This window comes from Cryptotermes secundus, unplaced genomic scaffold (assembly GCF_002891405.2).
Source record: "Cryptotermes secundus unplaced genomic scaffold, Csec_1.0 scaffold180, whole genome shotgun sequence".
Taxonomy (NCBI): domain Eukaryota; kingdom Metazoa; phylum Arthropoda; class Insecta; order Blattodea; family Kalotermitidae; genus Cryptotermes; species Cryptotermes secundus.
Genome location: NW_019718619.1, coordinates 1,745,254 through 1,758,299, shown reverse-complemented (window position 1 = coordinate 1,758,299; position 13,046 = coordinate 1,745,254). Strand labels below are relative to the sequence as shown.

The 13,046-nt window shown below is 38.9% G+C and overlaps 1 long non-coding RNA gene across 4 annotated transcripts in view; it reads left to right on the top strand.

The window, feature by feature from the left end:
- LOC111861877 overlaps positions 1-13,046 on the top strand; it is a 101,086-nt gene that overhangs the window by 67,745 nt on the left and 20,295 nt on the right. For 3 of the 4 annotated variants that reach the window (XR_002842344.2, XR_004512756.1, XR_004512755.1), the window contains exon 2: positions 11,561-11,692. This is a non-coding gene — a long non-coding RNA (uncharacterized LOC111861877). Of the gene's footprint in view, positions 1-5,926; positions 6,005-11,560; positions 11,693-13,046 lie in introns of those variants that run through there. The other variant, XR_004512757.1, reaches the window with a different exon arrangement.

The window sequence follows — 13,046 nt, the reverse complement described above, 5'->3', positions numbered from 1 at the left end:
GGAATTCGAACCCACGCTCCTATTGCTCGAGCGAGCGAAGACATATCATGCCTTGGATCGCGCGGCCACTGCGATCGGCTCTGCTCCATCTTAGCCTCTTTGAAGTACAGAGGCTCTTATTATAAGCCTCCTGTTCATCCCATGCCTCCAGATGTTGCCTCTTCAGCTTCTATCTTTCTATTTACATTGTCATCTGCTTATTGAACTAATATGATCTGCATTAGTTGGACCGCTAAGTTACACTTATTGTTAATCACGATGACGAACGTTCCAGCATCAGGCTCATTTCCCTGATTCTGACTTTCTAGGCGTACATACATTTCCTCTTCCGGGGTCCAGGATACTCTCCTCGAAAGTTTCGTATTCCAGTGTCTTCTATAATAGACCTCCTCCTTCACGCTCTATGTGTTGTAGCGAATTCTCTTGCTACTCTTTACTTCCCCTGTCGCTTGATTCCTGCTGGCTACTTGTTTAAATTACTCCTCGACCGTGAAGATGGTACATCCTCCGAAAAGTCTGTCTACACGGCATAACATCCAAGAAGATAAAACCCTTCAAAGTCGCCGCCGCGAAAATCTCATGTCCTACTTCATAAGCGGTGTTCTTAGTACAGCGGCCACTCACATGTCGGCGTCAGTTGTTGAAGCCTAACTGGAAACAGGCCAAGAGCGAACTCACGTGTCAAGAATCAGTTGAATTCAAATTAGAGGAAGAGGCAGATCTAACAAGTTGCTTTGTAGTGACGTTTCTGCTGAAACCTCATTCGCAAGTATCTCACTTTAATTGGCTCTATTATAGTTGAGCTTATCAATGAAGTGTATGGTATCATCTTTATGTTGAAGAGTTTTATCGTCTGGGATAGAGCGCTCTGTAGTTCGTTGAAAGCCAACCAATGTTTCCGAGTATCATGACACCATATTTTAAGGTCGAATTATATGCGCTGGAAGAAATTAGCTCTGTTTGCTACCTGCTTTAAACTATTTACTTGGTCTGTTTTTCGACCTTAAAGTTGGAGGGATATGTTTCTCCGAAACGTCCGTTGACATTCGGCGGACTACACGGCTTTATATCTCAGAAGATAGGGCACTTGATAAACATCGTTATGGAATCTCAGGTCCTACATCGTTGTTTCGATTCAAATGGCCATATTTCAGTTATATACATGTATTGTCATGTGTATTTGTGAATATAGACGTGGTTTTGGATTGGATGATTGATGATTGACACATTATACACAGTACTCGAAACTACAGGAAATTACAGCGCTATCGCTGATCTACACACTTTACAGTTCACCGTTACACATGCAATATATTTTTCTCAGCCTCCACTAGTCGTATCCTGGCAACGGATTTATAAGAGTCTCACTGTAACTTCAAATAACGCAAGAAGTCTTCTTTTCACAGTCTAATTCTTTTCTTGCCATTATTCTAACTGCAAACTCAGCTCAATTCCTCTGCTCTCAAGTTCATATCCTGGTAGGACGAGCGTCTCGACACTCGACTCCCTTCGATGCTATCCTGCAAACTTCCGAACTCTTGTTTATAACTACCTTACACCGACCACATGGAAAACACAGCCTCTATATTGTTGGGAAGACGTGTTTAGAGTGCCGTTGCATAAGAATGGAAATTACTCGATTGCTACTTGCGTATTCTTTACCAGGGGAATCTGTTAACCGAGTCATTACCTAGCAATGAACGTATATTCTGACTTCACTATTTCGACTTTCGGGCGTCATATCACAATATTGTATAAGAAGAAAGAATTTAATGGGTATGAAGACAAGAAGAGTGGAGTGAATAAAATGGTCTTTTCTTCAGTACTGACTTGCTCAAGCTAATTATTTTAATTCGTTTTAATATATAATGATTTTACGAAGGCAGACCTTCGCTAATTACATAATATAAGAACAAATATACGCAGACCTGCATGCATACATGAAACCCTTATGCATGCAATGGCCGTGTGGATCCAGGATCCCTCTGATCTCTATTCATAACCAAAGAAGTGCCAAGTGTCGAAAGCTTCGTTTCATTTTGCGAAACACTATTTTTGTAATAATATAAACCAATGAATTTTTAAAGAAACTTTTTGAAGTTACTTACATTTTACTGGTACTTAAAATATTTCAATATTGATTTGTGCACAGTTGATGTCCATAAATTTGTTCCTTATAGCAGTATAGTCAGTTACAACACAAGTGCATGAAACTCATAATTGTGCCGACTTCCTTCGATGCCTAGGTACATCCTCAGGGATACATACTTGGTGATACAGAAGCTCCAGCATATATAACGTCACATCTATATAGATAATGGTAATGCTAAGGTAAAGCTATCCTGTAACAGGCCGTGGGGGCCCATACTGTTGTCAGACTTCGAGGCTCCCACATTTTCTAGACATTCTGCTCAGATGGGCGAGGTCAGCCTTACGCGCCGGCCGTCCTTTACTTCCAGGAAGATTCTCACTAATCATTTCTGTTAGAGGCTGAGTCAACCCCAGGACCATAATGTGATTGGAAGGATTAGGTCAAGTGAAACATTTAGTGAACTCATCGGGAAAGAACTCGTGACCTACTGGCTTGTAGCATAGTGCCTCAAGCAAGTACGCTACCACGTGCCCTCTTACATGGATAATGTCTTCTCCATTAACTTTCATCCGATAACTCTTAAATGGTATCTATTTATAAAAAAATCACCAAATAAATTATTAAATTCTTGGTAAAGATTTGTATCATATTTGTTTGAGCTTAAAGTTCAGTCGCTCTTCCTACTGGACAACTCTGACATCTAAGTAGCACGTCAAGGACGATGTAGTTCTTTTTGTAAGAATCTTTGTACTGCATATATTGGTATTAACAAGCGTTGTTTGCATTGTAAGTTGCTATTTCATGCGTAAGAATGCTATGAGATCAAACTTATGTAAAATCACAAGGAATATGAATTGTTCTTTTGTGTTATTAAGTATGAACCCCTAAGGATTACATTTGAAAGTATCGAAACACGTTGAGACAGATGAATTTAATCAAGTTTCAAGAACACGTGACTGTGTTGCCATAACAAACATCGGTATTTACAAGTTGAAATTCCGTAGAAAATTACAGCGTGTCTGTTTCTCGAGTTTCTGCTTAATGGGTGGTTCTAATCTGGTGATTAATTTTATAACTGGAAAATCTGACAGCGAAATTTATGCTACTTTATATCCTGAGAAGTGTGTTTCATTTTTGAAGCACAGTTTTTGTTCAGGTAAAAATAGTAATATTTACTTAAGACTTTGAAGACGTAGCGGACAACCATTAAATTCTTCTTCTTCTTCTTATTATTATTATTATTATTATTATGTTTTTTTACATCCCATAATTTTTTCAACTATCGATAGGCTTATAATTCTGTAAAATCTCCTAGTCCGGTTGTGCTACAGCAAATCTTCATTGGCATTTGTGTCAATAAATATGCATGGGTGTACAAATATTAAATTTCTGGACATTATCCATCGTCCTGTTTATATTGCAACGACGACGTAGAGAATGTTAATTGGTTTATTCAACAACCTACAAGTCTCGGCTACAATTATTTGTAACATTTGTGGGGTTTCACAATTTATAAACATATTCGCAATAATCTGTTCACTCTGCGGGGTTTCACACTTTATAACCCTATTCTCAATAATCTGTTCACTCTGTCTTCAGTAGTCTACACGTTTACAGTACGGGAGCTATGTAAGTGTCCCTATATGACACACTCCCAATTACACAACTACACACACGTCCGGTTCTTCTTTCCGCGACTGCTGTTAGATTCCAACTCAACTCGTAGACTGCTGGCTAACTAACTTGAGAACTCACTTCGGCGGCTGATACGCTTTAGACTCGTTCACTGCTGACTGGAGAACTCACTTCAGCGGCTGATACACTTTAACTTATTCACTGTTGACTGGAGAACTGTCTTCGGCGACTGATACCCTTAACTAACTTCAAATGCACTCGGCGACGGCCACATTTCAACTCACTCGTAGGCAGTGTTGTTCACTTATATAGTCGCAGGGCTTGCCTGTTACGCAATGGGTACCGCTGTCGCCTGACGTCGTGTCACAGCTGCGTTGCGTGTTACGTCACTGTGCGGAGGGGGAGGTGACGGAGCGCTGACTCACCCGCCGCGTCACTGCTGGGGGGAGGGGTTCTCCGTTGCGCAACATGTCACAATATTTAAAAAGGTAACGTTTCGGAGACTGGATTCTGTCTCCGTTTTCAGGTAAAACCTACTCATTTGGCCCAATTGATAGAAGTAGTTAGTTTCTGCGGAGACGCTATGCTTTTAAATAAAATCAGGACTGTGTTGTATATAAAACAGGATATAATATATATAATTATATATTATATATATAATATTTGTGCTAATGTCCCATCGTCACAAACTTTTAGATGTATGGGTCCGAAACTTGGTCTCTGATATCAAGGGAAGAACACAGACTGATATATTTGAGAACGGGGTGCTAAGTAGAATACCTGGGCCTGACAGGAATGAAGTGACAGAAGAGTGAAGAAAACTGCATAATGAGAAGATTTATAATTTATACTTCTTGGCAAATATTTTTCAAATGACAAAAATTAAGGAGGATGAAATGGACAGAGCATGTAGCACACATGTAAAAGTAGTAACACACACACAAAGATTTGATAAGAAAACATGTTAGGGAGCGACTGTAAAGATCTAATTGTAGATGTTACGATAGTATTAAAACATATCATAAAGAGATAGGATGGAGAGGCCTGGACTGGATTAATCTGGGTCAGTATTGGGATGGCGGTAAGCTCTTGCGGTTACGGTAATGAATTTTAGGGTTCCACAAAAAGATGGGAATTTACTGAGTGGCTGAGCAACTATTAACTTCTTAAAGAGGATTCAGATCTACAGTTATGTAGACAAATATTATGACATCTTAGTCACGTTAAAACTTTCAGTACTTCAGTCCCAACTGACAGTAACTGTTGCCCTGATTCTTATCAGTGTCTTCGATAAAGATCCGTCCTTGAAACTGTTAGTTTATACGTGTATACGAGGTTCGTGCCGGTCACGGTAGCCGAGCGGTTTAAGGCATGCACTGTCGTCGCTCGCTTTGAAACCGGGATTGTGGGTTCGAATCCCACTCAGGGCATGGATGTTTAGTTTGTGTTTGCGTTTTTCTGTGTCTGTGTACAGGTAGAGGCCTTGCGACGAGCTGATCACCCGCCCAAGGAGTCCTACCGAATGTGTAAGATCTAGAAAACCGAAGTGAACGGAGAAGTTCATAGAGGTAGGCCTAAGCCCACTGGGGCTGTAGTGCCAAAGGAAAAAATATGAGGTTCGTACTGGGTTAATTAGAGAATAGTTTGTTTTTAATTTTCACTGTAGCGTAAAATTCACGGCTTTTAAATCGACGAAACAAAAAAAAACTCTGTTATAGGCACTTCTGATTTGAGTGTCTTTTTGTTATTAGAATCCATTTATCTCTTACTGAACTATGAAGGAGAATTTATTTAATGCTTGACAGAAATTTTGTTTCATTTATTTCGGCCCAAGAGAATAAATAACTTTCTCCTACAGCAGGCAAAGAACGCATAAAATAGCGGCACATTCATGCTTTAATTTAATGTAGTATACTTTAAGTATAAATATAATAAGAAATTATAACACGAACAATGTATGCCTTGGCAAGTACCTAGGTAAACTGTCAAACATTGCCTCATAAACAGCAAAGAATCTGTGTTCAGCCGACGTTCTCAACCAGAGCAAAATAAATTAATATACTACCTCGGAAAAGGTGCATATAAATGAGTCCAGAAGATAGGCAGTCCGTATTTGAATGATAAACTGATGTTAGCTGGGTGGATAGTAGCCACGTTCAGCTGTGCAGTAAGCCATTACGGTGCATTTATCACTGTTCCAGGGCGTGGGGCTCAAAACATCCTTCAATCCTGACCACAGACAAAACACGGCACTTGCTGAAAACACTTAAGGTCAAGGTCAGTCAAGGACAGTTTCTAACAATACTATTATCTAGCTGTATCTCGGACAATGATATTGGCATGCGGCTACAGCGCGATGGCCTCAGACATGATTGATAACTGTAGGTGTTCTGAGCTGTATTTTCATCCAGTCATAAATGACAGATTATAAGGACATTGGCCTTGTTTATTGCCGGTAAAGATTTCCTTCGTCCAGTGGGCTGTAATATCAAACTTCCAGGTGCAAGGACTCGTGAAATGAGACTGGTAAAAACCGATTTTATGTTCATGTTTAGCTGGTTCGGGTACATTGGTGTGTTCCATTTGCAACGGCCTCCTTTAAATTACATACCTACTTACTCATGGAGCTGAGCCCTTCTTGAGGAGCCGCCTCTTCTGCAGCTACTCAAGAATTTCCCAGAATTATATGGAACCCGAAGGTTCATTCAACATGTTCACAAGTGACCTCCACTACTCTATACCCTGAGCCAGACCAATCTAAACCTGAGCATCCCATCCTGTCTCTCTAAGATACATTTTAATGTTGTCCACCCACCTACGCCTTGGCCTTCCCAGTGGTCTCTTTCCTTCTGGTTTTCCCACCAATATCCTATATACATTCCTCTTCTCCCCCATTCGTGCTACATGCCTTGTCTATCTAATCCCCCTTCAGGCTTCCTTTAAATAGAGAATAATATTCCATTGTCCAGATGGGAAAATAAACAATTCACATAGTCGTGATATGATCCTTTGTAAAAATTTTAATATTTATTTTAGCTATCCTTTGTGATCGTAGTAAATAATACTTGTCGCTGTCTACTGGTACCTTTCCACAGCCTATAGCTGGATTCGTTGAAGGGTCACTCAACCAAGATAGGCTTATGTCATATATGTCAAGTGTACTTTAGAAAAGGTTCCCGAATGTAAGTTGTACGCCTAAAATGTTCGGTGGCGGATTTCTGTAAATTGTTTCTTGTGGAGTGAGGTGCAGGATTTTGAAAAATCAAAGATGGGGTCTGAGGTGATGGTAAGAAAAAGTGTAGTAATGTTTTGTGCCTCTCACAATAAATTCACCTAAAGTCTTGAGACCAGCTACTTACAGGTCTGCAAATTTCAACTAAGAGGAGTATGAAAATAATCCAGACACATATACATTCAGACATTCGTCAAGAAAAAACCCAGTTCACCAGATGTCCCACAAGTTTGTTCCTGGATACAGTTTGTATCAAAGAAATGACAGCAGTTATCATCATACTTCCTGTAATTATGAGTCACAATGCGGCCTAAGTATTGTCACGTGAAGGGAAGTTTACTCGAGTGTTACAAGGCGGGTTTTGGATTGAATGATTGGATTTATTGACACCGCAGTCACACAACTCGGGACTACAGGCGACACAGCGCTATCGGTGTTATACACGCACTAGGGTTCTCAATCTTCACTAGCCGTATCCTGACAACGGATTTATAACAGTGTCACTCTCACTTCAAATCACACGTGAAGTCTTCTTTGTACTGACTAATTGCTTCCTTACCATTTCTCCTCCAGCACCTTCGGCTGCCATCTCCAGAACTCCAGACCGAATCCTTGACAACAATTCAGCTATCCTTCACCTGAACTCTCTGAACTTCTGGTAACTCAATCGACTTTCTTTGTCTCTTTATAATCCACACTATTTTTTAGAAGGCTTGTTTACTGACCCGTTGCCTAGCAATGTGCCTGTACGTCAAATTATCAATAAAATTTGCACCACTTAGATGTAACGAATGCAGAGTTCCAGTTATCGCTGTTCTTTGACTATTTCTTTTTTCAAAATTTTTGCCACACTTGTCGGAGTAACTGCACTTTCTGAATACTGTGGTTCTCACAATGGCCCTTACATCCATTTCGTTCGGTCCAGGCAAAGTCTGGATGACTCTTTGATTTTCTGCTTATTGTTTGTCTGTTTGCACCCGGCCTGCCTTTGACGAACGTTGAGGCAAAATCATCAGCTGTGAATATGTCTGGATTGAATGGTGAAGAGCCCATCTGCCATGAAATAAATACTTGATGACTTAATTGAGTACAGAAAAGCTTTATTTATGATTTTGGGGGAAGTGAAACGTGTAAGCGTTTCCTTTAGGGAACAGAGCTTGAATGAAAAATAATATCTAACGGCTGTCAACAGAAATTCAGTTAAGTTTGACATCGATTCCTTCCTAATTTATTAAAATTTGCATCTCCAGAAAACATTTATTGGTGCGTTTCCGAAAATACCTGAAGATATCTTACAATAAATTACAGCGACTGACTGCAAGTTAAAAAAACGATACAGATATTGCTGCGGCAGATTGGCGTTAGTTGCCACACTTGTGGCACTTGTCCTACTCCCCTAGTTTGTGATCATGTTGCAGACACGTGTCACAAAGACATCATCATGTAGAAAGTGTCTCTAGAATGAACTTTCACATCGTACTATAAGTCACAACCCTAAGATTATACTCGAAAGTATACAAATTTTATAGTGCAAAATTTATAATTCCTGTGGTGTCTGGCGTTCTCACACCGGTGGTCATGAAGAATTCTGTCTTATTGAATACATTGCCGTGTAGTCCACTGAAAGTTAACAGGCATTTCGGAGCAATTTATCATCCCTATCTTCAGGGTCAAAGAATAAGTCAAGCAAGAAATCAGCACAAAGAACTGCTTGCAACCTACTTCACCCTGGGTTCTTGATTGGTTTATCCTTCAATCCTGAAGATGGAGGTGCCATGTTCCTCCGAAAGGTATGTTGACTCTCAACGGAGTGAATGACCTTATTCCCAGAAGACAAATATCTTTTAAGACTTACTTCCTGTAAGACTTTCTGTTAGCGGAGTCAAACACCGGATCACACAACAGCAGACAACGAACTGCATATTCTGATGGGAAACCGCCGCAATATTGAGAAGTCTAAAGAATTAGAACGTCTGTTTCAACTTTACTCTGTTGAAACTATTTCGCATACCCCCACATATAGTAAATATAAGCACTCTAGACTCTAGAACTCCCTTCAAAATACAGGTCTGAACTTATGCTTTCTGTTTCGGTATGATTTGTATTTCTGTACACAGACAAGCTAATATGGGACATTATTACTATATCAGAAATAGCCACAAGCAGATATTTGATTTTTTCGTACCCTGATATGATTTCTTAATTCGTTGTGAAATGAATCTTATGTAATATAATCAGTAAGTCCAACATTTGCAATTGTTTGTACTCTAAATGTTCGCAAAAGATTACCTTAATATTCAGGTATGTCGTTTGGATTTCAACATAATTTCGTTATTTATTCACATGGATTAATATCTTCTGAACCTTTTCCATCGTCAAGGAAGCAAGTTATGAAAATAATGTTCCCGCCTTCGTGTATATCTATATACTACGTAATTCTCTTCACCCGTTTGGTGTGTATTGATCTGTTTGGGAAACTTCCATTCATTCTCATTGTGTCTTGATACCTTCCTCATTTCCGCTCTTTTCCTTCCCATTGATTCATAGATATTCAATTGTTGTCTTAATTTGGTATTCCTTATCGGACCTTGATATCTTTGTCCAGCAATTGGTCTCAGAAAACCTATTTTAATGCTTCGATTCCAGTTTGTCAGATCTTTTGATAGCCCAGTGTTCATAAAAAATATTGGGACAGGAACTGCCCTAAGTGCATTGAATTTAGTTGCGTGCATTTTATCACCTGCCTCAGAATTTTATGTACTCTTTCGAAAATATCTTACATTAATTTAATTCAAATATAAATATGCTCTACTAATTCTGAGAGTGATATGCATGCGTAAAGTCCGAAACAAAAGATTAAATTAATAATTGTGGTAAATTTTAAAGAAAATGAACTCGGAAAATCAGGAATTTGAAAAATGAAATCCACGTTTCTTTCTTGTCATTCAGTCTGATGGTCCTGGGCTTATGTCATTATTTCTTGAGTTTTAATACATCGTGGAACTTCAGCAAGTCATCAGCCACGTCTCTTAAAATTCCTATGAATGGGAACATTTAAATAGAAACGGAAAGAGCATATAAGCATGGATGAGGTGAGGCCACTTGAGCTGGTCTGGAGCCTGTAGAGAAGGGAAATTCTCTTGTCCCTACCAGCGATCAAACCCTGATTCTTCGGTCGTCCAACCTGTAGCCCATTCGATATACCAACTCAGCTATCCCGCTGACAATAGCCCATAAAATTCCTTTTGAATACTTAGAGTGCTTATTTTTCTTTAAGGCCTAAATGATCTTTAAGACAAATAGAAATATTTTCACTGAATCAAATTATAAAAGAGAAAATTACATTTCAATAACATAGAAATGAAGCTGCATCCCGATCAAAGGGCCCAAAATCATTAAGGCCTTGATTTCCAATTTCCTTCTCAATTTTCTTTGGTAGGATTTGAATTCTGCTCAGGGCACGATGCATAAATACCTTATACACCGCAAAAGGCTAATCCAAATTTGCAGTTTAAATTTGTAATATTTACTTTCGTTCTTATAAGCTTTCGTGAGACCTGTTAGTCGTTTATTCTTTAACTTGACTTTATCTTATTGGCGTGTTGGTAAGACATGATTTATCCTGAGGAGAGATTTTGGTATTATATGTTGTCTGTATTCACAATTGTACATATGAAAAGACCACAAAAATTAGTTGTAGTAACCTGATCTCTTAATTGTGTTATAAATTTGCTTCATTACACACAGTTTTATTCTCTAATATGAACATTTTTATTCCCGACTGTAGTTTTAATGCGCGTGACTAATTGTTCGATCCAAAAACCTTTTGATATTACAAAATAACAATATTCCTAACAGCTCTGAGAAATATATTTTTAAATACCGTATTTACGCATGCACAGGCCGCGTGCGTGTATAGGCCGCAGCACAATTTGCAGACAGAAATTATAGAAAAAAATAATTTTCTTGGAATATTATTTCAGGAGTATTACACTCTGTATTACTAATTATGAATATAATTTTTTTAAATGAAGTGTGATTTCGAATATTTCGAATATAAGCCGCACCCCAGTTTTCCTCTTGAATTTCTGGCAAAAAATGTGCGGCCTATGCATGAGTAATACAGAGCGTTGCCTTTGTTTCTAACCAAACATGCCTTTTATTACAGTATATGGGTTTGTGGGAGCATGACCTGTGTCTCTTCTGACAATTAGAAAATTAGAAACAGGTCACTAATTGCTATTTAGAAAATTGTAGTCATTTTTCTTGCGCTAAAAATTTCTAAAGGCATGCACTGTCTTCGCTCGCTCGGAAGTCGGGATCGTGGCTTCGAATCCAACTCAGGGCATGATGTGTGTGTGCGTTTTTCTGTGTTTGTCTACAGGTAGAGACCTTGAGGCGAGCTGATCACCCGCCCAAGGAGTCCTACCGAATGTATAAGATCTAGAAAAACCGAAGTGAACGGAGTTCATGGAGGTAGGCCTAGGCCCAAAGGGGCTATAGTGCCAAGAAAAAAAAAAATTCTAAAACTTGTAATAATCTCTTGTGTTACTTCTTTATTTTCTTCAATGAGTTCAGCCATGGCACTATTTCTGTTTCAGGCTCCCAGCGTCTACTCAGCAGAAGTGAGGAACAGCTTAGGAAGAATATTTTGAAAATAGCAACGAAAAACAACTACTGCACGTCTGATGAAGGCACCGACGCGGAAGACTATGTACTCATGAACTTTTGAGGTAACGTCTGTACTCCGGATCTCACACAGACATGTCATAATTAAGGTTGAAGCAATGGTTCTGTCCGATTGGTTTTGATTCTTTGAGAACCATGCTTTGTTTATAACTGGAATTACAAATCAGCCTATTTCCATTAGATAATGGGGGCTCTTTCATTGGCGGTAAATCTGCCGGGACGTAAAGCTAACGACTCACTGTCATCTAGTGCCGAAGTCAAGAAAGGTGGAGCAATACCTCCATTCCACCATACGTCTTTATGGTCTGATGCTTAATTAATTAAACGAAAGGACAACTTCACTTTCTTTTACTTTGCAGGACTTACACAATAAAGGGCGATATGAATATAGCTAACACAGATTATGTTCAGATATTAATTTAAATATCATAATTAGTATACTATAAGAGGAGAATGGGTAGCTCAGTCATTGTAGCGACGTCCGAGGACTTGGAAGTTCGATTTCAGAAATGGGCAAGGGATTTTTCTTTTCTACACTGAGTGCAGATCGAATCTTGGGCCCATTCAACCTCATATACAATAAATGATATAAACTCCGTCTCAAGTGCAAACAATATATTTTGTGTCTTTTGATCTTGCTCCCTACACTACATGTTTCGGCCTCAGACGGCCATCATCAGGTGTATAACACTCACGTCGCTGTCACACTGCACCCAGTTCAAAATTTAACATCTAAAATACTCTCCCTGTCATTATCAACTTCTACTTCGTTGATAGCTGTCCACCCGTAGATTACTTCACACACGTTAATTTTGACTTTATTGTAATAGCACCATAATAAAATCTTTAGTTCTAATTTTAAAACTTTAAATTCTTGTGCAAATTTTAAAATTTTAAAATTGTTAGGGTTATTCGCCCTGTGTTTGAAGTGCTGCAGCGGCTAGTTCTTGTTTCCACACTGTATAGGTGTTATCTGTAATATACAAATATATTTGTATTACCATTTTATGTATGTGGTGTTTTCTTATGTGTGTATATTGTTATTTGTACTTAACCTGTGTGGTCTTTCTGTGTGCGTGCCGCTGCTATTCTTTACTACGTGTGCTGTCTGATGTACTGTGTGCTGAGTTTTATGTTTGTGAGTGTAGGGGGGAATGGATAGTGGGGAGAGGGAGGTACCGTTAGTCTGTATAGATGTCGTGTATCGTTTGAAATATGGAATTGTGTGTTTCTATGTGTGTATCATTCATGTGTAGGCCTTTCTTACTTATTTTATATATATGGTATTTCTCTAATGTATTCAAATGTCTGCCCTTCTTTCCCGTTGTTACAACTTCCATTACCTCTGTTATTGTTCCGTATGCATGTCCTGTATTTAGTATGTGGTTTGAGTACCCT